This window comes from Phyllobates terribilis, unplaced genomic scaffold (genome assembly GCF_046119375.1).
Source record: "Phyllobates terribilis strain yellow unplaced genomic scaffold, ASM4611937v1 Scaffold_12__6_contigs__length_324123572, whole genome shotgun sequence".
Lineage (NCBI taxonomy): Eukaryota > Metazoa > Chordata > Amphibia > Anura > Dendrobatidae > Phyllobates > Phyllobates terribilis.
In genome coordinates this window covers 12,577,080-12,602,231 of record NW_027362772.1, presented here as the reverse complement: position 1 = coordinate 12,602,231, position 25,152 = coordinate 12,577,080, and the positions used below count along the sequence as shown (strand labels likewise).

Here is a 25,152-nt window from a genome sequence, read left to right as displayed (position 1 = left end):
ATGTGATCTAATTGCCTTCAATGTGAACTGTGGCTGTGATTTTCTTGCACACCTTTTGCATGTCTAATTGTTTCTCATTTCATGTCATGTGACTCCATTGTGTTTGTATATATATGACTTAATTGTCCTTTTCTCATCTGCTATGACTAAGGATGCAACCCCAGCACCAGAAACGCGTAAGAATTTAAAATTGTTCCTCTTTTGTAAATGATCCAATAAATTTTTTTCATATTTTACCTGCTGGAGTGCCGATTTTCTCCTTTTCGTTTTCTTCGTATGGCTGTGCTCACAAGCGGGACCCTTCAGTGGATTATCTTCATCCTGTTTGGATTCATCGTTACAGCTCCCTAAACCTCCCTCCTGTGTATAATGTCACTGGTGATCCCTGTATTACCTGTACATTGACACTATATACAGAGCTCCTGTGTATAATATCACTGGTGATCCCTGTATTACCTGTACACTGACACTATATACAGAGCTCCTGTGTATAATGTCACTGGTGATCACTGTATTACCTGTACATTGACACTATATACAGAGCTCCTGTGTATAATGTCACTGGTGATCCCTGTATTACCTGTACACTGACACTATATACAGAGTTCCTGTGTATAATGTCACTGGTGATCCTTGTATTACCTGTACATTGACACTATATACAGAGCTCCTGTGTATAATGTCACTGGTGATCCCTGTATTACCTGTACAATGACACTATATACAGAGCTCCTGCGTATGTCACCGATGATCCCTGTATTACCTGTACACTGACACTATATACAGAGCTCCTGTGTATAATATCACTGGTGATCACTGTATTACCTGTACACTGACAATATATACAGAGCTCCTGTGTATGTCACTGGTGAGCAATGTATTACCTGTACACTGACACTATATACAGAGCTCCTGCATATGTCACCGATGATCCCTGTATTACCTGTACACTGACACTATATACAGAGCTCCTGTGTATAATATCACTGGTGAGCACTGTATTACCTGTACAATGACACTATATACAGAGCTCCTGTGTATAATGTCACTGGTGATCCCTGTATTACCTGTACACTGACACTATATACAGAGCTCCTGTGTATAATGTCACTGGTGATCCCTGTATTACCTGAACACTGACACTATATACAGAGCTCCTGTGTATAATGTCACCGGTGATCCCTGTATTACTTGTACATTGACACTATATACAGAGTTCCTGTGTATAATTGTCACTGGTGATCCCTGTATTACCTGTACACTGACATTATACACTGATTACTATGTACAGAGCTCCTGTGTATAATGGCACTTACGGTAATAATAGTATTGTGTTTTTTTTTATTAATGATCAGTATTGTAGTAGTCACTATGTGGTGGTAATATGTGGTCTGGTCATGTTATGGCGGTATTTGTCCCTTGTACGTGGTATTATTTGGTCAGTATATGGTGGTAATATGTGGTCCGACCATGGTGTGGTGGTATTTGTTCCTTGTATGTAGTGTTATTCGGTCACTAATGTGGTGGTAATATGTGGTCTAGTCATGTTGTGTCGGTATTCTTTGTATGTGGTATTACTCGGTCACTATGTGGTGGTAATATGTGGTCTGGTCATGGTGTGGCTGTATTTGTTCCTTGTATGTGATATTATTGGTCATTTTAACTCCTTTCCGACATGGTACTGGTACGCACCACATCGGTACCCCTGGTTCAGTGAGGGCTCCGGCGCTGAGCCCGCACGGAACCGGGCACATGTCAGCTGATTTATACAGCTGACATGTGCCCCCAACAGCCGCGGGTGGAATTGCGATCCGCCAGCAGCTGTTAACTAGTTAAATGCTGCTGTCAATCTCTGACAGCGGCATTTAACAGTGCCGCGCCGGAAGCGCGTCACTTACCCCGCCCATCGGTGACCCCGTCACGTGATCGCGGGTCATTGATGGGTGGGCATGACTACCTGGGGTCGGCAGCAGACCCCTGTGGTTGTCATGTAAAGATTGCTATGGGCGCCACCTAGTGGTCGGTAGTCATAGCACAGGAGCATTTCTACTGCATTTCTACTACATAGAGGCGATCTGCTCATCGCCTCAATGTAGCAGAGGCGATCAGGTAATGGCTTCTTCTAGTCTCCTATGGAGACTATAGAAGGATGCAAAAAGTGTCAAAAAAATGTTTTTAAAAATATAAAAAAAATTAAAAAAATGTAAAAGTTTAAATCACCCCCCTTTTGCCCCATTCAAAATAAAATAATAAAAAATAAACCCCACATACACATATTTGGTATCACCGCGTTCAGAATCACCCGTTCTATCAATATAAAAAAAAGAATTAATCCGATCGGTAAACGACGTAATGAGAAAAAAATTCCAAACGCCAGAATTATGTTTTTTTGGTCGCCACAACACTGCAATAAAATGCAATAACAGACTAACATCTATGAGGAAAGTCAGCGGCTATCCCTCAGCTTTGGGGCCACAGGCGGCTCCTGACTGTAGGCACATACCCTTAATTTGTGATTGGTCAGGACGTGGTGCAGAAGTGGCGTTTTTCAAAGAGTGGGCGGTGTGTGGAAGGTTTGAGGAGTGGACGCGGAGCTGGGGTGGAGCCTTGGGGAAGTCTCAAGGGGGCCCGAAAATGTTGCCATTATGGGGCCTGAATTTCCTGGTGGCAGCCCTGCACACATATACATACTCTCATATACTAATGTTTTATGATATCAGGGTCTTCTGGAGAACCCACTGTGGAGGAGGGGACACAGCAGACAGGCCTGATTTCAGCTTCCTGAACTCTCCTCCCTCTACTGTTTGAGGAGATGCTGCTGGGAAGGGACCAGCAGGAGGCAGAAGACCCAGTGTAAGTCCCTGCAGGAGGATGGACACAGCTTCCAATGAGCGCTCTCATCAGTCTGATGGTGAAGTATTCATTGGCAGCCGCCTCTCCTGCATGACACGCCCCCTTTTTCAATGCCCACACTCTGCCCAGGGTATCAAAAATCATTACGGGTGGGAGTGGACGGGGTTAAGCAGCATCGGGACCCTTGACTGAGGGGCCCCATAGCAGCTACGTGGTCTATTACCTGAGCAGTACGCCCCTTCCTGCATGGGCCCCCTCCACCTCTGGGCCCGGGTGCGGCTGCATCGGCGGTGTGTCCTCCCCTGGCTGAGCCCCTCGCTGCGGCACTGAGCAAATGTAATATTATGTACACACAACCGAGCGGTAAAGAAATCAGTGAGAAACCTGTGGGATAAGAACGTCCATTACACCTCAGATGACTTCCCTGGTGGGCACAGTGACAGAAATGCGGTCACTTTAGGGGATAGTATCTTGTTCACAAGCTATTGGCCGATCCGTACACCTCGTACACGCGCGGCTCCCCTCCGTACACCTCGTACACACGTGGCTCCGCTCCGTACGCCTCGTACACGCGCGGCTCCGCTCCGTACACCTCGTACACACGTGGCTCTGCTCCGTACGCCTCGTACACGTGCGGCTCCCCTCCGTACACCTCGTACACGCGCGGCTCCGCTCCGTACACCTTGTACACGTGCGGCTCTGCTCCGTACGCCTCGTACACTCCCGCCTCCGCTCCGTACACCTCGTACACTCCCGGCTCCGCTCCGTACACCTCGTACACGCGCGGCTCCGCTCCGTACACCTCGTACACGCGCGGCTCCGCTCCGTACACCTTGTACACGCGCGGCTCTGCTCCGTACACCTTGTACACGTGCGGCTCCCCTCCGTACACCTCGTACACGCGCGGCTCCGCTCCGTACACCTCGTACACGCGCGGCTCCCCTCCGTACACCTCGTACACGCGCGGCTCCGCTCCGTACACCTTGTACACGTGCGGCTCTGCTCCGTACGCCTCGTACACTCCCGCCTCCGCTCCGTACACCTCGTACACTCCCGGCTCCGCTCCGTACACCTCGTACACGCGCGGCTCCGCTCCGTACACCTCGTACACGCGCGGCTCCGCTCCGTACACCTTGTACACGCGCGGCTCTGCTCCGTACGCCTCGTACACTCCCGGCTCCGCTCCGTACACCTCGTACACTCCCGGCTCCGTTCCGTACACCTCGTACACGTGCAGCTCCGCTCCATACACCTCGTACACGTGCGGCTCCGCTCCATACACCTCGTACACGCGCGGCTCCGCTCCATACACCTCGTACACGCGCGGCTCCGCTCCGTACACCTCGTACACACGCAGCTCCGCTCCGTACACCTCGTACACGCGCGGCTCCGCTCCGTACACCTTGTACACACAGGGCTATGCTCCGTACACCTCGTACACGCGCGGCTCTGCTCCGTACACCTCGTACACACGCGGCTCTGCTCCGTACACCTCGTACACGCGCGGCTCTGCTCCGTACACCTCGTACACTCGCAGCTCCGCTCCGTACACCTCGTACACGCGCGGCTCTGCTCCGTACACCTCGTACACACGCGGCTCTGCTCCGTACACCTCGTACACGCGCGGCTCTGCTCCGTACACCTCGTACACACGCGGCTCTGCTCCGTACACCTCATACACGCGCAGCTCTGCTCCGTACACCTCGTACACACGCGGCTCTGCTACATCCACACTGTAAACCCCTCCTGACCCCACACATAAACTTCAGCTCATCCAGCACCATGACAACCAGCACAGCAGAGTCCTGCATCCACTGAGGCCCCTGATCATGTGACCCCTGACTCCTCCCCTCCTGTGACCTCATCACAGGTCCTGTGCGCACACAACAGCCATATATGTGGTGGCGGCTCTGCAGGTGGAGGTATGTGGAGACCCCATTACTGGGGCAGGGGGCATTAACCCCTTCAGCACGGAGGCTCTTTTGGGGTCTTGTGTTGCCCCTTTATAAGAATCATAAGGTTTCTGTTCTGTTTCCTGTAATAGATACATACGACCCAACTATGGAGATAGGAAGGGAGGAAACGTATTGTTCTCAGAGTACAGGACCCCCACAGTGTAATGCCCCCATTATGCCCCTTATGCAGGATGTATGATGCCCCCACACAGTGTAATGCCCCCATTATGCCCCTTATGCAGTATGTATGATGCCCCCACACAGTGTAATGCCCCCATTATGCCGCTTATGCAGTATGTATGATGCCCCACACAGTGTAATGCCCTCATTATGCCCCTTATGTAGGATGTATGATGACCCAACAAAGTGTAATGCCCCCATTATGCCCCTTATGCAGTATGTATGATGACCCAACACAGTGTAATGCCCCCATTATGCCCCTTATGCAGTATGTATGATGCCCCCACACAGTGTAATGCCCCCATTATGCCCCTTATGCAGTATGTATGATACCCCCACACAGTGTAATGCCCCCATTATGCCCCTTATGCAGGATGTATGATGCCCCCTACAGAGTAATGCCCCCATTATGCCCCTTATGCAGAATGTATGATGCCCCCACACAGTGTAATGCCCCCCATTATTCCCTATATGCAGGATGTATGATGCCCCCATTATGCCCCTTATGCAGTATGTATGATGCCCCCACACAGTGTAATGCCCCCATTATGCTCCTTATGCAGTATGTATGATGCCCCTCACACAGTGTAATGCCCCCTTTATGCCCCTTATGCAGTATGTATGATGCACCCACACAGTGTTATGGCCCCCTGGGCCTTTAATTTGAGAGCATACCCTTCATTTTCAATATAAAAATATTGTCAAATGAACCTCAAGAGCATAATATAAACTTAAAAAAGTTTGTTATATTACCTGACTATTACTGAAGGGTTTTAGAACACATTTCTTAAATGTAAAAAAAAGTATACATATATATATATATATATTTTATATTAATAACTCTAGTAACATCTATGGTGTTACGGGTCAATTTTGACCCATATCTAACTACTTTATGAAAAAGGCATAAAACTGATTTTCTAGGTCAAACAAACAAACAACAATCAATCAAGCAAATCAACAGAAATCAAGTACTAGTTTTTAGATGCATTAGTATTTAGATGCATGTGTGGCAAAAAGTGACACTTTTTGTGTGTTCTTTGCAGAGGTATTTTTTGCAGCCGAAGCACGATGTGTTTGTCTTTCTGTCCTTATTGCTAGGGCAGACCTGACACCTCTTTCTTTTAGAATCAGGTGGTCTCACTGGGGTTGTGGCTGTTGTGTTTGATGTTGAGGCAGGCCTGGTTGAGGAGGATGCTGGTGATGATGCTCTTTGTGTTGCTGTGGATGTGGACGAAGCACTTGTTGAGCTCTGGAGTTGTCGGACCAAGGCTGCAGCGGCTGGGTCTCGGGGCACTCGTTCCCTTTGGTCAATGTGCGCCTTGACAAGGGATCTTCCTAGTTCCTCAAGAAACATCCTCCGCTTGTGTTTTTTCTTTGAATTCCATCCTTGGTGAATGTGGGTCCACAACACAAATGAATTGCATGCTGGCACATCAAGGATGTTGTAAAATACAACCATTGGCCATCTCCTAGTCATTCGCTGGCAAGTGTAGGTGGCAGTCAGCTTGTCCAGGTTGTCCACTCCTCCTTTGTTTTTGTTATAGTCCAGGGTGATTCTGGGCTTTTTGTCACTTCCTGATGACACAGCTGCATCTTTGTGAAGTGTGGACATCAGTACCACATTCCGTCGTTTTTTGGGGCAGTATGAAACCGCAGTGGTGGTGTCTGTAAAAACAAACTTTGAGGAAAGTGGAGCCCTGTCCTTCATCTGCAGCAATTCAGTGGGCAGCTCAGGTTGTTTTTTTTCACTGTGCCCACCATGGTGATTTTCCTCCTGAGAAGTTCTTGTCCAAGGTCATAGCTGGTAAAAAATTGTCACAAGTAATGTTGTGACCCTGCAGTCCAGTAGTCATATTGAGGACTACACGTTTTCCTTGGTTTTTTTTCAGGGATGCCTCTTGCAGACTTGCCTGTGTAAATCTGTAGATTCCATGCATACCTAGTTTTTGCATCACAGGCTGCCCAAATTTTTATGCCGTATTTGCCTGGCTTATTTGGCATGTATTGCCGGAAGGGGCATTTTCCATGTAAAGGGAGAAAACGTTCGTCTACTGTCACTCTTCCCCTGGATCAACGCTGTGGAATAGCTGCAGTACACAAGAAATAGGCTGAACTGGATGGACGCTTGTCTTTTTTCGGCCTTATAAACTATGTAACCTCTGGCCCTGGGTTGAACATCAGTGGAAGGAGCTGCACCCATTTCTCCCAAACATCCCTGATGGGAGCAAGTTTGTCAGATTTTGTTCTGGTGTCTCTGTTGTCAAATCTGAGGACTCTTGATATCATTTGAAAATTTTGAAGTGACATTGTTGCCCGGAAAATATTCCTGCCTGTCGATGCGTCCCAGAGACTATCAGTGGCCTCATTGCAGGATTTGTACACTCCAGCAAGGAGAAGAACACCAATGTAGGCATCCAGGACATCATCATGAAGGTCATTCAACATGTTGCCGTGGACTTTTTTTCCTTCAAGGTTTGTCATAGCAATAATGACTTTTTTTTATTGACAATGGCATAAACAGATCAAAACATGACTTGATGTCACTTACTCTTGTCACAGCAAACCTTGTGATCTCAGGGGTCCTTTTTATGACATTTGCAGCATCGGCCCTGCCATGTACATCTGGAGGTACTGAGCTCTAACTGATCTTGCCACTTTTGGATTTGAATCTTTCAGCGGGAGCAGCTTCAGCACCAGTGACCTCCTCATCAGACTGATCAGAACTGTCTGTGTCTTCCGGTTGATACTCCACATCATCTTCCTCCTCAGAAACCTGTTCATCTGTATCAGTTTGCTGCTGTGTGTCCTATGATTCATTATCATCTAAGATATAATCCAGAATTTGGCTTACATCAAATCTTCTCCTCATTGTTGCATGTGTAAACTGGAGATGTATACTCTGCAAAGTACCAACTCTAAGCTGATTTGGCCATACATGCCTGGACATGTCCCTAACTCAAGTTGTTGGAAGTAGAGCTGGCTGTGGGCTGTTGGTTTATATTGTGTTTATGAGTTCAGTTTTGGGACTTATTATTTTTTTTTTTACTCTTATATTAGACCTGGGTCGAAATTGACCCCAACAACACAAATGTTATAATTTTAATAAGAGCATTTTTACAATTTAGTAAAATAGTTTTATTTATTGTATTTTGTTTAAAAATAAATTCCTGAAAAAGTCAAAAGGTCTTGATGCAATAAACAAATGTATGTAGAATTTGTATGCATTTAAAACCTAAAACGGGTCGGTCACGACCCTTACACAAGAGGAAGGATATAGCATAGAGATGCTGCTGCATCTCTATTCTATATAAGCGATGTGGCTGCAAAAAGTGAAATATAATAGTGGGACATAATGTACAAGTAGAAAAAAGTGCCAGAACGTGGAAAAAACATTTAAAAAAAAAATAATCCACCAAAAAATAAAAATATACTGTACCCATGAATGCATATTATTATGAAAAAAAGCAAAACAATAAAAGTACACACATCTGGTATCGCCGCTTCCGGAATGACCTAACCTATAAAACTGTCCCACTAGTTAACCCCTTTAGTGAACACGGTAAAAAGTTAAAAATAAAAAACTATGTTTTATCATCATACTGCCAAACAAAAAAAGTAATAAAACACGATCAAAAAGACGAATGTAAATAAAAATGGTACCGCTGAAAACGTCATCTTGTCCCGCAAAAATCAAGCCGCCATACAGCTCCATCAGCCGAAAAATGAAAAAGTTATAGCTCTCAGAATAAAGCGATACGAAAAAATTAATTTTTCTATAAAAGTTTTTATTGTGTAAAATCGCCAAAACATAAAAAAACAATATAAATGTAGTACCGCTATAAACATACTGACCCGAAGAATAACGCTGTCTTATTAATTTTACCACATGCGGAACGGCATAAAAAAAAAAAAACACCCAAAAAAGCAATTCCTGAATTGTTGGTTTTTGTTTATTCTGCCAAACAAAAATCAGAATAGAAAGCGATCAAAAAATGGCATGTGCCAAAAATGATAGCAATAAAAATGTCAACTTGTCCCGCAAAAAACAAGCCGTCACATGACTCTGTTGGCTGAAATATGGAAAAATTATAGCTCTCAAAATATGGCGATGCAAAAACTAGTCTTTGCCAAAAAAAGGGGGTTTTTAGTGTGTGACAGCAGCCAAACATAAAAACTCAGTATGAATCTGATATCGCTGTAATCGCACCGACCCGAAAAATAAAGTCATCTGATCACCTATACCGCATGAGGAAAGGCGTAAAAAATAAACTCTAGGGTTGGGCTAGAGTTGGTATTTTTTCAAAAGTAAAGAAAAAAAATGATGACGATATGGCGACTAGTGTTGGGTGCAAGTGCTCGCTACTTGAGTTTGCATCGGTTGCTCGGGTATGCACAGAGTATCGCGGGTGCTCGAGTGACATGCTCGAGTCTCCACCCCATATGTTTTGCAGCTGTTATACAGCCAAAAAAAACCTCACGTGGATTGCCTGCCATGCTCAAGCGATCCTCGCTTGTTTTTTTTTTGGGTGTTTAATAACCGTGAAACATGTGGGACGGGGACTCGACATTCCACGATACATGGTGCACACCCGAGTACCCGATACAAACTCAAGTAGCGAGCACTTGCTCTCAAGACTAATGACAACTTATTCAATATGGTGACCTAATGTTATCAAATTCTGTGTCGTACCTCTGGGTTCAAAACTTTCATTATACCCCTTGATAAAATCAAGTGATGTGGAGGGGTGTAGTTTCTAAAATGGGGTCACTTGTGGGGAGGTTTCCACTGTATAGGCACACCAGGAGCTCTCCAAATGCGACATGGTGTCCACTCTCGATTCCAGCCAATTTTGCGTTCAAAAATTCACACAGTGTTCCCTCCCTTCTTAATCCTGCCGAATGCCCAAACAGTGTATTTTCCCCACATATGGGGTATCGGCATACTCAGGAGAAATTGCTCAACAGTTTTTGGGATCCATTTTCTCCTCTTACCCTTGTGAAAATAAAAAAAATTGGGACTAAAAGATAATTTTTGTGGAAAACGTTAGATTTTTTTTATTTTCACGGCTCTACGTTATAAACTTCTGTGAAGTACCTGGGAGTTCAGGGTACTCACCACACATCTAGATAAGTTCCCTGATGGGTCTAGTTTCCAAAATGGTATCACTTGTGGGGGGTTTCCACTGTTTAGACACATCAGGGGCTCCCCAAACGCAACATAGCATCTGCTATTTATTCAAGCAAATTTTACATTCAAAAAGTCAAATCGCACTCCTTCCCTTCCGAACCCTGCCGAGCTCCCAAACAGTGATTTTTTTCCCCACATATGGGGTATTGGCGTGCTCAGGAGAAATTGTACAACAAATTTTAGCTTCCATTTTTTTCTGTTACCATTGCGAAAATAAAAAAATTTGGGTCTAAAGTAACATTTTTGTGAAAAAAATAAATGTTCATTTTTTCCTTCCACATTCCAAAAATTCCTGTGAAGCACCTGAAGGGTTAATAAACTTCTTGAATGTGGTTTTGAGTATTTTGAGGGGTACAGTTTTTAGAACGGTATCACTTTTGGGTATTTTCTGTCATAAAGGCCCCTCAAAGTCACTTCAAATCTGATGTGGTCCCTAAAATAATGGTTTAGTAAATTTTGTTGGAAAAATGAGAAATCGCTGGTCAACTTTTAACCCTTATAACTTCCTAACAAAAAAAAAATTTGGTTCCAAATTTGTGCTGATGTAAAGTGGACATGTGGGAAATGTTATTTATTAACTATTTTGTGTGACATATCTCTCTGATTTAAGGGCATGAAAATTCAAATTTTGAAAATTGCAAAGTTTTCTACATTTTTGCCAAATTTCTGTTTTTTTTTCCACAAATAAACGCAAGTGATATCGAAGAAATGTTACCACTGTCATGAAATACAATATGTCACGAAAAAACAGTCTCAGAATCAGGGGGATCCGTTGAAGCGTTCCAGAGTTATTACCTCATAAAGTGACAGTGGTCAGAATTGTAAAAATTGACCTGGTCATTAACGTGCAAACCTTGGGGGGTGGGGGGTGGAGGGGGCTATATGTATGAGTTGTTTTTCTAAACTAAAACCTCAGTATTCAGGTTAAATTGCCGTGTTGACACTTTGCCATAAATAAGTGGGTTTTGGATTGCAGTTTGGGCACTCGGTCTCCAAAAGATTTGTCATCACTGGCAGTATACTGGAGGGGAGATATGTTTCACTAAGGATGTTAGCTTCAGTGATGTGAAACATGGAAGTCTTCTCCTGCATAGTAGGTGCAGAGAGGGTTACTCAGATATATTTAAAAGGGCATTTTTAATAGGTGAATGACCAGAGTGTGAGCGAGAGGTCATTCACTGTATCGTCACCCCAGGGTGTGGTCTAGGGGCTTTAAATAGCCAGCTTTTTGGGGTTCAGTATTTGGAGGCCAGCTCCAGAGAGAGGAGCTTGTGTTTGTTTGTGTTTATCTGAACAGTGTGGTTTTTGCTAACTCTGAATGGCCGTACCCCGACTGGTGCAAGGACTTTGCTGGACAGTTTCATATTTTGTTTTGCTGTTATGTCAGATGGGCTGTTTATATTCATGAACTCTACATTGGTTTATACCGCTTAATAAACCAACTGAAAATTTAAAGAGACAGTGTTCCGTGTCTACCTCCATTTGCAGCCAAGTGAGCAGATCTACCACACTCATCGGACCACAGCACCTTCCTCCATACATTTGGGGACACTCCCACGTGTATTTTGGCAAACTCAAAACAAGCTTTACAATTTTTGTGTGCAAGTAAACATTTTTTTTGTGCCCACTATTCCATAAAGGCCACCTCTAGGGGAGTGTATGACTTATTGTGGTCCTATGAACAGATACTCCAGTCTCTCTGTGGGAACTCTGCAGCTCCTTCAGGGTTACTTTTGGTCTCTGTGCTGCCTCTCTGATTAATTCCCTCCTTGCTCAGGCTGAGCGTTTTGGGGGGCGACCCTCTCATCAGGTTTACTGTGGTACCATGTCCTTTCCATTTGATGATAATGGATAAGATGGTGCTCCAGGAGATCATCAGAGATTGGGATATTTTTTTTGACCCAACCCTGACTTGTACTTCTCAACAACTTTGTCCCTGACTTGTTTGGAGATCTCCTTGGTCTTCATGGTGTTGTTTGGTTAATGGTGCCTCTTGCTTAATGGTGTTGCAGCCTCTGTGGCCTTTCAGAAAAGGTAAAGTGTATATACTGACAGACATGTGACATTAGATTGCACACAGGTGAACATCCATTTACTAAGCATGTGACTTATGAAGGGAATTGCGTGCAGCAGAATTTTTTAGGGGCTTCATCGCAAAATTGGGTGAATACACATGCACATGCCAATTTTAAGTTGTTTGATCCCATAAATTTAATTTATGCCTATATTTTTCTCACTTCACTTCACCAGCTCAGACTATTTAGTGCTGATGCATCACATACAAATCAGATTACAAAAATATTTATAGAATAGTGGCGCTGATGGGTCTCCCTAATTGTTCCTGCTGCACGTACAGACAAATACCACTTGTTGTCAAAGGAATACATAAAATAATCAGATATGTACTTTGCGTTGGAGACATAGGGATAAAATGAAAATAAGATAAGGGTGGATATAAAATAATAAAATGAAGGTGATACTAAAAAATAATTGGAGAACCAAGAAGGTTGGATTAAAAACACTCAATTTTATTAGTTTGATTAAAACAAATAGCCGGGAAATGAAGTGAATGTAAAATCAAATGGTTTTGAAAGATAAAAACCGTTGGAGCTTATGAATAAATAATGGGATTCCTTTGTTGTTTTAAGGCCCCGTCACACTTAGCGATGCTGCAACGATCCCGACAACGATACGACCTGTCAGGGATCGTTGCTGCGTCGCTATGTGGTCGCTGGTGAGCTGTCAAACAGGCAGGCTCACCAATGATCAGGGGAGCAGCGACATCTTGGAAAGAATCTTTCCACGATGTCCTGCTCCTGGTTACGAGCCTGCTGAAGCAGGAGCAGGCTGATAACTATGGTAAACATCGGGTTACTAGGGGCACACGCGCTCCTAGTAACCCGTTGTTTATCATGGTTACCACTCTGCTACAGTGAGCGGGAGGTTACCGCTCACTTTAGCAGGCTCGTAACCATGATAAACAACGGGTTACTAGGTGCGCGTGTGCCCCTAGTAACCCGATGTTTACCATAGTTACCAGCCTGATCGCTGCTCTCGCTGGTCACACACAGCGATGTGTGCTGGCCAGCGGGAGAGCAATGACCTAAAAATGGTCCAAGACACTTTGCAGCGATCAGCGACCTCACAGCAGGGGCCTGATCGTTGCAAAGTGTCACACATAGCGACATCACTGGTGAGGTCGCTGTTGCGTCACCAAAACCGTGACACAGCAGCGATCTCGCTAGCGATCTCGCTATGTGAGACGGGGGCTTTAGTTTAATGGTGGAAGTGGTTCTTAGTTATCCAGTGGGTTAAAACTTAACATAGGATGCGGTCACCCCCTGGAGAAGGAAAAAGACAACAGTCTAAGGGTACCGTCACACTTATCGACGCTACAGCGATCCCGACAACGATACGACCTGGCAGAGATCGTTGCTGCATCGCTGTGTGGTCGCTGGTGAGATGTCAAACAGTCAGATCTTCCCAACGACGCAGCAACGATACGGCAACCCGTAGCGATGAGAGAGTCTGTAGTAAGAGGGAATGGTCCACTGTGTCAAAGGCAGATGACAGGTCCTGGAGGAGGACCGAATAGTGTTGCTTGGATTTGGTGGTTAGTAGGTCATTGGTGACTTTAGTCAGTGCAGTTTCAGTAGAATGGTGTGGTCGGAAGCCAGATTATAAGCGGTCAAAGAGGGAGCAGGAGGAGAGGTGGGAGGACAGTTCAAAATGGACGTGTTGTTCGAGTAGTTTTGAGGCATGGGGAGAAGCGATATGGGGCAATGGCTAGTCAGAGAGGATGGGTGTGATTGAGGCATGTTTGAAGCATGAGGGGAAGACACCAGTTGTTAGTGACAGATTGAAAAGGTGGGTTAAAGTTGGGATGAAGACTGTGGTAAGGTTAAGGATGAGGTGGGCCGGAATAGGATCAAGTTAACAGGTGGTGAGGTGTGACTTGGAGAGTAAGGAGGAAAGTTGATCTTCTGTAATGGCGGAGAAGCTGGTTTTGGAGGAGGAGGATTGAGTAGATATGAGCCGGGGCTGTGGGGACTCTAGGCAAAAGCTTTGTCTGATGGTATCAATCTTCTGTATGAAGAATGAGGCAAAGTCCTTAGCTGAGATGAGAAGAGAGGGATGAGGCGCTGTGGGACCGAGGAGGGAATTGAAAGTGTTGAATAGCCGTTTAGGGTTGTGTGACAGGGAGGATATGAGAAATGAGAAGTAGGTTTGTTTTCCTGCAGAGAGTGTGGACTTGAAAGTAGTGAAGGACTGTTTCAATGCGATGAAGTGCTCGTTGGAGTGGGACTTTTTCCATCTCCACTCAGCAGCCCTTGAGACCTGTGTCAGGGTTGCCTGTTGATAGTGCGAGCCTTGGTATGTGTGAGAGTGGGGGGGGGGGGAGGGGCAAATGAATTAATAGCTGTTGTGGTGTTATATAAAGCGGCAGCAACATCTGCATCATGTAAGGTACTTATGTCTGTAAGAGAGAGAAGGGATTCAGAGAGCGAATGAACGTCAAGATGTTTGAGATATCTGCAAGGGTATGCAAGTTTGTGGAGTGGGGATTGTGCACCTGGAGAGGAGAGGGAAGAGAATGTAGGTAGGTTGTGGTCAGATAGAGGGAGTGGTGAGTTGGAGAGTTAGTAAGGAACAGAGGCGGGTGAAGATAAGGTCGAGTGTGTGGCCATCTTTGTGAGTGGGTGCGGAAGACCATTGAGCAAGGCCAAAGGAGGACGTGAGGGATAGGAGCTTAAGGACGGGTAAGTGGGAAGTGTCAGTGGGGATGTTTAAGTCGCCCATGATGATAGTGGGGATGTCAGCGGAAAGGAAGTGAAACAGCCAGGTGGTGAAGTGGTCGAGGAAAGTGGTGGCTGGCCCTGGGGGCGGTAAATGACAGCCAGTTGGAGGTTGGTGGGGGAGTAGATGGGCACACAGTGCGCCTCAAAAGAGGGGAAAGTAATGGAGGGCGGTAGTGTAATTGGGGAGAAGGAGCAGTTATCTGACAGGAGGATACCAACTCCTCCACCATGCTTGCCGCTGGAGCGGGGTGTGTGGGAAAGATGGAATCCACCATAAGAAAGTGCAGCTGGAAAAGCTGTGTCAGAGGGGGTGAGCCAGGTTTCTGTGATGCTGAGGAAGGAATATTTGTTAGTAATGAAAAGATCATGGATGTAGGAAAGTTTGTTGCAGACAGAGAGAGCGTATCATAGATCTCCTGTTAGAGGGCCTGTGGAAGCGGGAGCTGGGCGGATGGGTATGAGGTTAGAGAGGTTATGAAAATTTGTGGTAGGTCGTGAATGAGAAGTAGAAGTCGCTGTGAGGATGTGGTGAGGAGGTCGAGGATTTGTCGCCAGCAGTGTGGAGGAGAAAAGAATGTGTTAGTAGGTGGGAGCAGGAGAGGGCATGAGGTGGCTGTCTGTGTTTGGAGAAAGAGGATTGAATATTGAGGAACAAATCTGAGGAGGAGGTGAGGTGGAAGGGTAGGATGGAGGGAGAGATGAACAGTTCATTACCAGGTGTAGGGATTAGGGGGGCTAGTAGAAAGTGAAGGACAATAGGGGAGAGAGTGAACACATAGTACTAATTCACATTAATCAATGTTTCTATCTTTTAAGTGCATAGTTTAAGAGAGTATAAAGTGTGGTTACACGACTCCTGTAATTACTAACTGCCAAATTAAATAACGGCCCACACTTGGTGCCGATGCTACACTTTGCGCAAGAAGACACATGCACCCCTTATGCAGCTTCTAAATTTATAGGGGAGACTAAATCATGAGGTGAGGGGCAGTGTGGGAGCTGCTTGTGGATAAATTAGCAGCTGATCAACACACCAGGAGATGGCCAGTTGATCAAAGACAGAACTAACACCATGCCCAGCTACACAGTATAACACTTTCCACCATCAGATAATGTCTGCATGGAGGGAGGGACAGACATACAGGCCCAGATTGGCAATGTTCTAAAGCGGGCAGATGTCCAGTGGGCTGGCGGCTCAGTGCTACAAAGTGGGCCACCGGCCGTTCAAAAGTCTCACCGAAGGCCAGGTGTGCACGCGCGGCAGCGCACTCTTTCACTTCCACGCGTTGACCAGGACGTGGCTGACAAGGTCCACTGAAGCCGCTGTCAGAGCGTGCGCGCCGCAGCTGTGGCCCTTGTGAGGGCATGCGTATCGTGGCAGTGGCTCCGCCCCTGTCAGTGAGTGCGTGCGGCCCTTGTTAGCGTGTGTAGAGAACGCGCGCACATCGGGCCTTCAGCCAAAAGTTTGAGGGCCGCTGCGGCGCGCACAGGGATCTTCAGTCTGACGCTGGCCTGTACCAGCGTCAGAGCATCATTTGTGTGGCTCCAATCACCAGCCCCAGCCAGGGATCCACTCTTCTCCACACCGGATGATGGACCCTCTTCAACTCTTCATCCTCCCCTTATCTCAGGGATCTGAGGGAGTCCCAATATGGAAACTTTTATTATGTATATATACAGCAGTTGCACCTGTATACTGTATATAGACTACTGTATATACAATATATAGTTGATACTGTGACTGCTGTGTATAGAATATACACACGTGGTCAAAATTGTTGGTACCCACAATGGTCACAGAAATAACTTGAATCTGACAAAAGTAATAATAAATTAAAAATCTATGAAAATGGAACAAATACAAGTCAGACATTGCTTTTCTGCTTCCACAGAATTAAAAAAAAAATTAAACTCATGAAATAGGCCTGGACAGAAATGATGGTACTCTTAATTTAATATTTGTTGAACAACCTTTTGAGGCAATCACTGCAATCAATCGATTCCTGTAACTGTCAATGAGACTTCTGCACCTCTCGACAGGTATTTTGGCCCACTCCTCCTGAGCAAACTGCTCCAGTTTTCTCGTGTTTGACGGTTGCCATTTCCAGATGGCATGTTTCAGCTCTTTCCAAAGATGCTCAATAGGATTTAGGTCAGGGCTCATAGAAGGCCACTTCAGAATAGTCCAATGTTTTCCTCTTAGCCATTCTTGGGTGGTTTTAGCTGTGTGTTTTGGGTCATTATCCTGTTGCAAGACCCATGACCTGCGACTGAGACCGAGCTTTCTGACACTGGGTAGCACATTTCTCTCTAGAATTCCTTGATAGTCTTGAGATTTCATTGTACTCTGCACAGATTCAAGACACCCTGTGCCAGATGCAGCAAAGCAGTCCCAGAAAATAACAGTGCCTCCTCCATGTTTCACAGTAGGGACAGTATTTTTTTTTTTGATATGCTTAATTTTTCCGTCTGTGAACATAGAGCTGATGTGCCTTGCCAAAAACTTCCATTTTTGTCTCATCTGTCCATAGGACATAATCCCAGAAGCTTTGTGGCTTGTCAACATGTAGTTTGGCAAATTCCAGTCTGGCTTTTTTATGATTTTTTTTCAACAATGGTGTTCTCCTTGGTCGTCTCCCATGAAGTCCACTTTGGATCAAACAACGACGGATGGTGCGATCTGATACTGATGTTCCTTGAGCTTGAAGTTCACCTTTAATCTCTTTAGAAGTTATCCTGGGCTCTTTTGTTACCATTTATTTTATCCGTCTCTTTGATTGTCATCAATTTTCCTCCTGCGGCCACGTCCAGGCAGGTTGGCTACAGTCCCATGGATCTTAAATTTCTGAATGTGTGCAACTGTAGGCACAGGAACATCAAGCTGCTTGGAGATGGTCTCATAACTTTTACCTTTAACATGCTTGTCTATAGTTTTCTTTCTAATATCCTGAGACAACTTTTCCTTTGCTTCCTCTGGTCCATGTTGAGTGTGATACACACCATATCACCAGACTGCACAGTGAGTATCTGTAGCCCTATATACAGGCCCACTGACTGACTACAAGATTGTAGACACCTGTGATGCTAATTAGTGGACACAACTTGATTAAACATGTCCCTTTTGTCACATTATTTTCAGGAATAACATCATTTCTGTCCAGTCCTGTTTCATGAGTTAAATTTTTTTTTAATTCTGTGGAAGCAGAAAAGCAATGTCTGACTTTCATTTGTTCATTTTCATAGATTTTTAATTTATTATTACTTTTGTCAGATTCAAGTTATTTATGTGACCATTGTGGGTTTTTCTTCCATGAAACGAGGGGTTCCAACAATTTTGACCACGTGTGTATATAGGTGATACTGCGGTTATATACAGAAGCCACAGTATTATATATATATATAGTACAGATCAAAAGTTTGGACACACCTTCTCATTTAAAGATTTTTCTTTATTTTCATGACTATGAAAATTGTACATTCACACTGAAGGCATCAAAACTATGAATTAACACGTGGAATTATATACTTAGCAAAAAAGTGTGAAACAACTGAAAATATGTCTTATATTCTAGGTTCTTCAAAGTAGCCACCTTTTCCTTTGATGACTGCTTTGCACACTGTTGGCAGTCTCTTGAGCTTCAAGAGGTAGTCACCGGAAATGGTCTTCCAACAACCTTGAAGGAGTTCCCAGAGATGCTTAGCACTTGTTGGCCCTTTTGCCTTCACTCTACAGTCCAGCTGACCCCAAACCATCTCGATTGGGTTCCGGTCTGGTGACTGTGGAGGCCAGGTCATCTGGCGTAGCACCCCATCACTCTCCTTCTTGGTCAAATAGCCCTTACACAGCCTGGAGGTGTGTTTGGGGTCATTGTCCTGTTGAAAAATAAATGATGGTCCAACTAAACGCAAACCTGATGGAATAGCATGCAGCTGCAAGATGTTGTGGTAGCCATGCTGGTTCAGTATGCCTTCAATTTTGAATAAATCTCCAACAGTGTCACCAGCAAAGCACCCCCACACCATCACACCTCCTCCTCCATGCTTCACGGTGGGAACCAAGCATGTAGAGTCCATCCGTTCACCTTTTCTGCGTCGCAAAAAGACACGGTGGTTGGAACCAAAGATCTCAAATTTGGACTCATCAGACCAAAGCACAGATTTCCACTGGTCTAATGTCCATTCCTTGTGTTCTTTAGCCCAAACAAGTCTCTTCTGCTTGTTGCCTGTCCTTAGCAGTGGTTTCCTAGCAGCTATTTTACCATGAAGGCCTGCTGCACAAAGTCTCCTCTTAACAGTTGTTGAAGAGATGTGTCTGCTGCTAGAACTCTGTGTGGCATTGACCTGGTCTCTAATCTGAGCTGCTGTTAACCTGCGATTTCTGAGGCTGGTGACTCGGATAAACTTATCCTCAGAAGCAGAGGTGACTCTTGGTCTTCCTTTCCTGGGGCGGTCCTCATGTGAGCCAGTTTCTTTGTAGCGCTGGATGGTTTTTGCAACTGCACTAAGGGACACTTTCAAAGTTTGCCTAGTTTTTCGGACTGACTGACCTTCATTTCTTAAAGTAATGATGGCCACTCGTTTTTCTTTACTTAGCTGCTTTTTTCTTGCCATAATATAAATTCTAACAGTCTATTCAGTAGGACTATCAGCTGTGTATCCACCTGACTTCTGCACAACACAACTGATGGTCCCAATCCCATTTATAAGGCAAGAAATCCCACTTATTAAACCTGACAGGGCACACCTGTGAAGTGAAAACCATTTCCGGTGACTACCTCTTGAAGCTCATCAAGAGAATGCCAAGAGTGTGCAAAGCAGTCATCAAAGCAAAAGGTGGCTACTTTGAAGAACCTAGAATATAAGACATATTTTCAGTTGTTTCACACTTTTTTTGTTAAGTATATAATTCCACATGTGTTAATTCATAGTTTTGATGCTTTCAGTGTGAATGTACAATTTTCAAAGTCATGAAAATACCGAAAAATCTTTAAATGAGGTGTGTCCAAACTTTTGGTCTCTATGTAAATAGTTTATACTACGGCTATACACAGCAGTCGCAGCATCACCTATATAATGTATAAATACCAGTTGCAGTATCACATACATAATGTATACACAGGTGTCTATGTACATTATACAGGTGATACCGTGGCTGCTGTATATACATTATGTATGTGATACTGCGACTGCTGTGTATAGTAGCAGTATCTCCTATATAATGTATATACAGCAATCTCATTGTGATATATATTCAGTAGTCGCGGTGTCCCCTATGTGATGAATGCAACATAATTTAGTATATAGTATATTGCTGTCTTAATATAGTGTATAATGTAGAAGTGTGTATATATAGTGTACAGGTGTTTATATAGTATGGTGCTATGTATATAGTGTGGAATCCATTGTGGATCTGTGTATGTCGTGGGATTTCTCGGCTACCAATACACGTCACAGGACCCCGTGATGCTGAGGGGAGGGGGTGGTACGCAAATGAAGACCGGAGTCAGAGTTTTCTTCCAGGCATTGTACCCAGAACCTGGAAGAAATCATTACCATAAAGAAATAAACGATGATTTCTCCACAACAAGACCGCAGATATGAGCATACAGGTAGAATGGTTATAATAGTCCTATCACCTGTATGCCTATACTAATAGCTTAAAAACTTCCCAGGGGGTGACAGATTCCTTTGATTTCGTGCTGCTCAGTTATGAGATATATACTGCCTGTGGGGTGCAAATCTAAGTATCTGTATATACACACACTGCACAGTACCACGTCTCCTGTCCTGTATATATACACTGCACAGTACCACTCCTCCTGTCCTGTATATATACACTGCACAGTACCACTTCTCATGTCCTGTATATATGCACTGCACAGTACCACTCCTCCTGTCCTGTATATATACACTGCACAGTACCACTCCTCCTGTCCTGTATATACACTGCACAGTACCACCTCTCCTGTCCTGTATATATACACTGCACAGTACCACTTCTCCTGTCCTGTATATACACTGCACAGTACCACTTCTCCTGTCCTTTATATATACACTGCACAGTACCACTTCTCCTGTCCTGTATATATACACTGCACAGTACCACTCCTCCTGTCCTGTATATATACACTGCACAGTACCACGTCTCCTGTCCTGTATATATACACTGCACAGTACCACTTCTCCTGTCCTGTATATACACTGCACAGTACCACCTCTCCTGTCCTGTATATATACACTGCACAGTACCACTTCTCCTGTCCTGTATATACACTGCACAGTACCACTTCTCCTGTCCTTTATATATACACTGCACAGTACCACTTCTCCTGTCCTGTATATATATGTAACACAGGTGCCGGAATGCAACGAACATAGACAAGACGAGAACAGTCAGGGGTTGATATAACCACTTTATATTTTAACAACTATTCTACAAAGGGGGTTAGTAGCAAGGGTAATAAACAGCAACTTATAGCAATGAGAAATATTTCCGTGAATAACAGTACCGTCCTTTGCAACAGTGTGATGCACCCAGTCGTGGGAGCCACTACGTGAGTTCTTTCTCTTTATATGGCCCTAGCGGGAGTCACCAGTTCTTCCTGCTAGGCTGCAAGTTTCTTCCAGATAAAGTCTATCAGATCTCGTTTAGACTCCCACTCCTCCTGTCCTGTATATATACTGCACGGTACCACTTCTCCTGTCCTGTATATACAGTTGTGCTCAAAAGTTTACATATCCCGGCAGAATTTTTGCTTTTTTGGCCTTGTTTCAGAGAATATAAATGATAATAAAAAAACGTTTTCTCCATTCATGGTTATTGGTTGAGTGAAGCCATTTATTGTCAAACTACTGTGTTTTCCCTTTTTAAATCTTAATGAAAACCAAAAACATCCAAATGACCCTGATCAAAAATTCACATACCCTGGTGATTTTGGCGTAATTACATGCACAGAATTTGGCACAAATGGGTTTGAATGGCTACTAAAGGTAACATGCTCACCTGTGACCTGTTTGCTTGTAATCAGTGTGTGTGCATAAAAGCTGAGTGAGTTTCTGGGATCCAGACAGACTCTTGCATCTTTCATCCAGCCACTGACGTTTCTGGATTGTGAGTCATGGGGAAAGCAAAAGAATTGTCAACTGATCTATGGGAAAAGGTAGTTGAACTGTATAACACAGGAAAGGCAAACAAAAAGATATCCAAGGAATTGATAATGCCAGTCAGCAGCGTTCAAACTGTGATTAACAAATGGAAAATCAGGGTCTCTGTGAAAACCAAACCACGGTCAGGTAGACCAACAAAAATTTCGGCCACAACTGCCAGGAAAATTGTTCGGGATGGAAAGAAAAACCCACAAATAACATCAGCTGAAATTCAGGACTCTCTGAAAACTAGCGGTGTGGCTGTTTCAAGATGCACAATAAGGAGGCACTTGAAGAAAAATGGGCTGCATGGTCAAGTCACCAGAAGAAAGCCATTACTGCACAAATGCCACAAAGTATCTCACCTACAATACGCCAAACAGCACAGAGACACAAGATGAAAACAGTCAGGGGTTGATATAACCACTTTATATGTATAACAACTATTCTACAAAGGGGGTTAGTAGCAAGGGTAATAAACAGCAACTTATAGCAATGAGAAATATTTCAGTGAATAACAGTACAGTCCTTTACAACAGTGTGATGCACCCAGTCGTGGGAGCCACTATGTGAGTTCTCTTTCTCTTTATATGGCCCTAGCGGGGGTCACCGGTTCTTCCCGCTAGGCTGCAAGTCTCTTCCAGATAAAGTCTATCAGATCCCATTTAGCCTCCCACTCCTCCTGTCTTGTATATATACACTGAACAGTACCACTTCTCCTGTCCTGTATATATACACTGCACAGTACCACTCCTCCTGTACTGTATATATACACTGCACAGTACCACTCCTCCTGTCCTGTATATATACACTGCACAGTACCACTTCTCCTGTCCTGTATATATACACTGCACAGTACCACTCCTTCTGTCCTGTATATATACACTGCACGGTACCACTCCTCCTGTATATATACACTGCACAGTACCACTCCTCCTGTCCTGTATATATACACTGCACAGTACCACTTCTCCTGTCCTGTATATATACACTGCACAGTACCACTCCTCCTGTCCTGTATATATACACTGCACAGCACCACTCCTCCTGTCCTGTATATATACACTGCACAGTACCACTTCTCCTGTCCTGTATATATACACTGCACAGTACCACTCCTCCTGTCCTGTATATATATACTGCACAGTACCACTCCTCCTGTTCTGTATATATACACTGCACAGTACCACTCCTCCTGTCCTGTATATATACACTGCACAGTACCACTCCTCCTGTCCTGTATATATACACTGCACAGCACCACTCCTCCTGTCCTGTGTATATATACACTACACAGCACCACTCCTCCTGTCCTGTATATATACACTGCACAGTACCACTTCTCCTGTCCTGTATATATACACTGCACAGTACCACTTCTCCAGTCCTGTTGTCGGAGAGGTGTCACTACTGGTTTATTGCCAACAATGGATATATAACAAAGTACTGAGATGAACTTTTGTAATTGACCAAATACTTATTTTCCACCAAAATTTTAAAAAAAATTCTTTCCAAATCAGACAATGTGATTTTCAGGATTTGTTTTCTCATTTTGTCTCTCATAGTCGAGGTCGACCTATGATGTCAATTACAGGCCTCTGTCATCTTTTTAAGTGGGAGAACTTGCACAATTGGTGGCTGACTAAATATTTTTTTTCCCCACTGTATAAAATTTTTAATTACTTTTTCCTGGAACTTGAGGTATGTTCCTTGGTTCCCAATTTTTCAGTAAACTACAAATAAATTAATTATACAGCGCTACTTGGATAAGGTATACCGCAAGTTTTTTATACCAAACGCAAAACTTGCGAAAAGCACATCCCTGGCTGTTCCAGCACCGCCCTCGGTTCTCACAGTAGCAGCTCGGCCACTTCCAGCGCCAAGCTGCTGCTTTGATCATGCAGGAGATGCTGATATTTCCGCACCTACTCTCGATCATGCTGAGATCGGTCAATCAGTCTGACTGACCAATCACAACGATCTGGGTGCGGGGACCGCCAGCATGGGTCCCTGCACCTCTTCCCCTACTGATCAGCTGTATGGACAGCTGTCGGCATGGTGCTGTCACTGCCTGTTTACAGGCAGTGACAGTTTAAATACATGACGGACACTGCACGGCAAGGAGCCCTAACTTACATTCGCTCATGCTGTGCAGTGTCCATAATTGGGCCTTATGGGGTTAAACTGGGACTGTTCTTTATGTTTATTGTCCTGTTTTGAGGTTCAATAAAGTATTGCCACACTGTTTTATCTGCACCCTTTGTTGTCTGAGTAGTGTTACGCTCATAGAAGACCCCGGGTCTTCACATTTTGGTGGCAACAGTGGAATGCTACTCAGCCCAGCGAGTGTGGGGGAGCTGCAAGGGGACTGGTGTTGGCACACACCATTCAAAGGGCTACATAACCTGGGAGGCATGTAGACGGACCCAGCCGACCATAGGTGAGTCATACACAGCAGGTTTCGGATGCTCCCATGTCCAACCCCCCCAACTCGGCCTTGGGAGCAGGACCGGAGAGGATATACAGCAGCAACAAGATATGGCAACTACAGGAGCTGTGCCAGCTTCAACGGATTGCATACCAGGCCACCGACACTCATCGGATTTAATTAAGGAACCACAGGATGCGGAGAATGGCATGTGTGGACACAATGGATACCAGTCTGTTTTCGTCAATTACGCATGGAGTTTATTCGCAAGGAAGACATGGCATATACTCTGAGGAAACTGTATGATGCCAAGTTTTGTTCTCATGAAGGTGAGACCTGTTACATTCGTGTCTGTGCTTAAAGACATGCTGATGGACTGTCTCCAATAAGTGGAGAAGGATGATTGGGATCCTATTGATGAGGTACAGTGCCTCGTTGGGGTACAGGTTGACCTCTGATACACCGGGTGACTACTCTCTCCAAATTGATAGTTCCCTAAGTGCATGCGACGAAGCAAATACACCAAACTCAGAGTATGGTACAAGAACTTCTCTCAGGGAAAGAGACCGCACTGACCGACTTTATTATATTTGCATAGCA

At 44.6% G+C, this 25,152-nt stretch overlaps 1 protein-coding gene across 2 annotated transcripts in view; it reads left to right on the top strand.

Moving 5' to 3' along the window:
* The first annotated feature begins 4,699 nt into the window (after positions 1 to 4,699).
* Positions 4,700 to 25,152, top strand: part of LOC141171903 (uncharacterized) — a 45,006-nt gene continuing 24,553 nt past the window's right edge. For both annotated transcript variants that reach the window (XM_073655545.1, XM_073655544.1), the window contains exon 1: positions 4,700 to 4,775. The gene's annotated coding sequence lies outside the window, so the exon portion shown is untranslated. The remainder of the gene's footprint in view (positions 4,776 to 25,152) is intronic.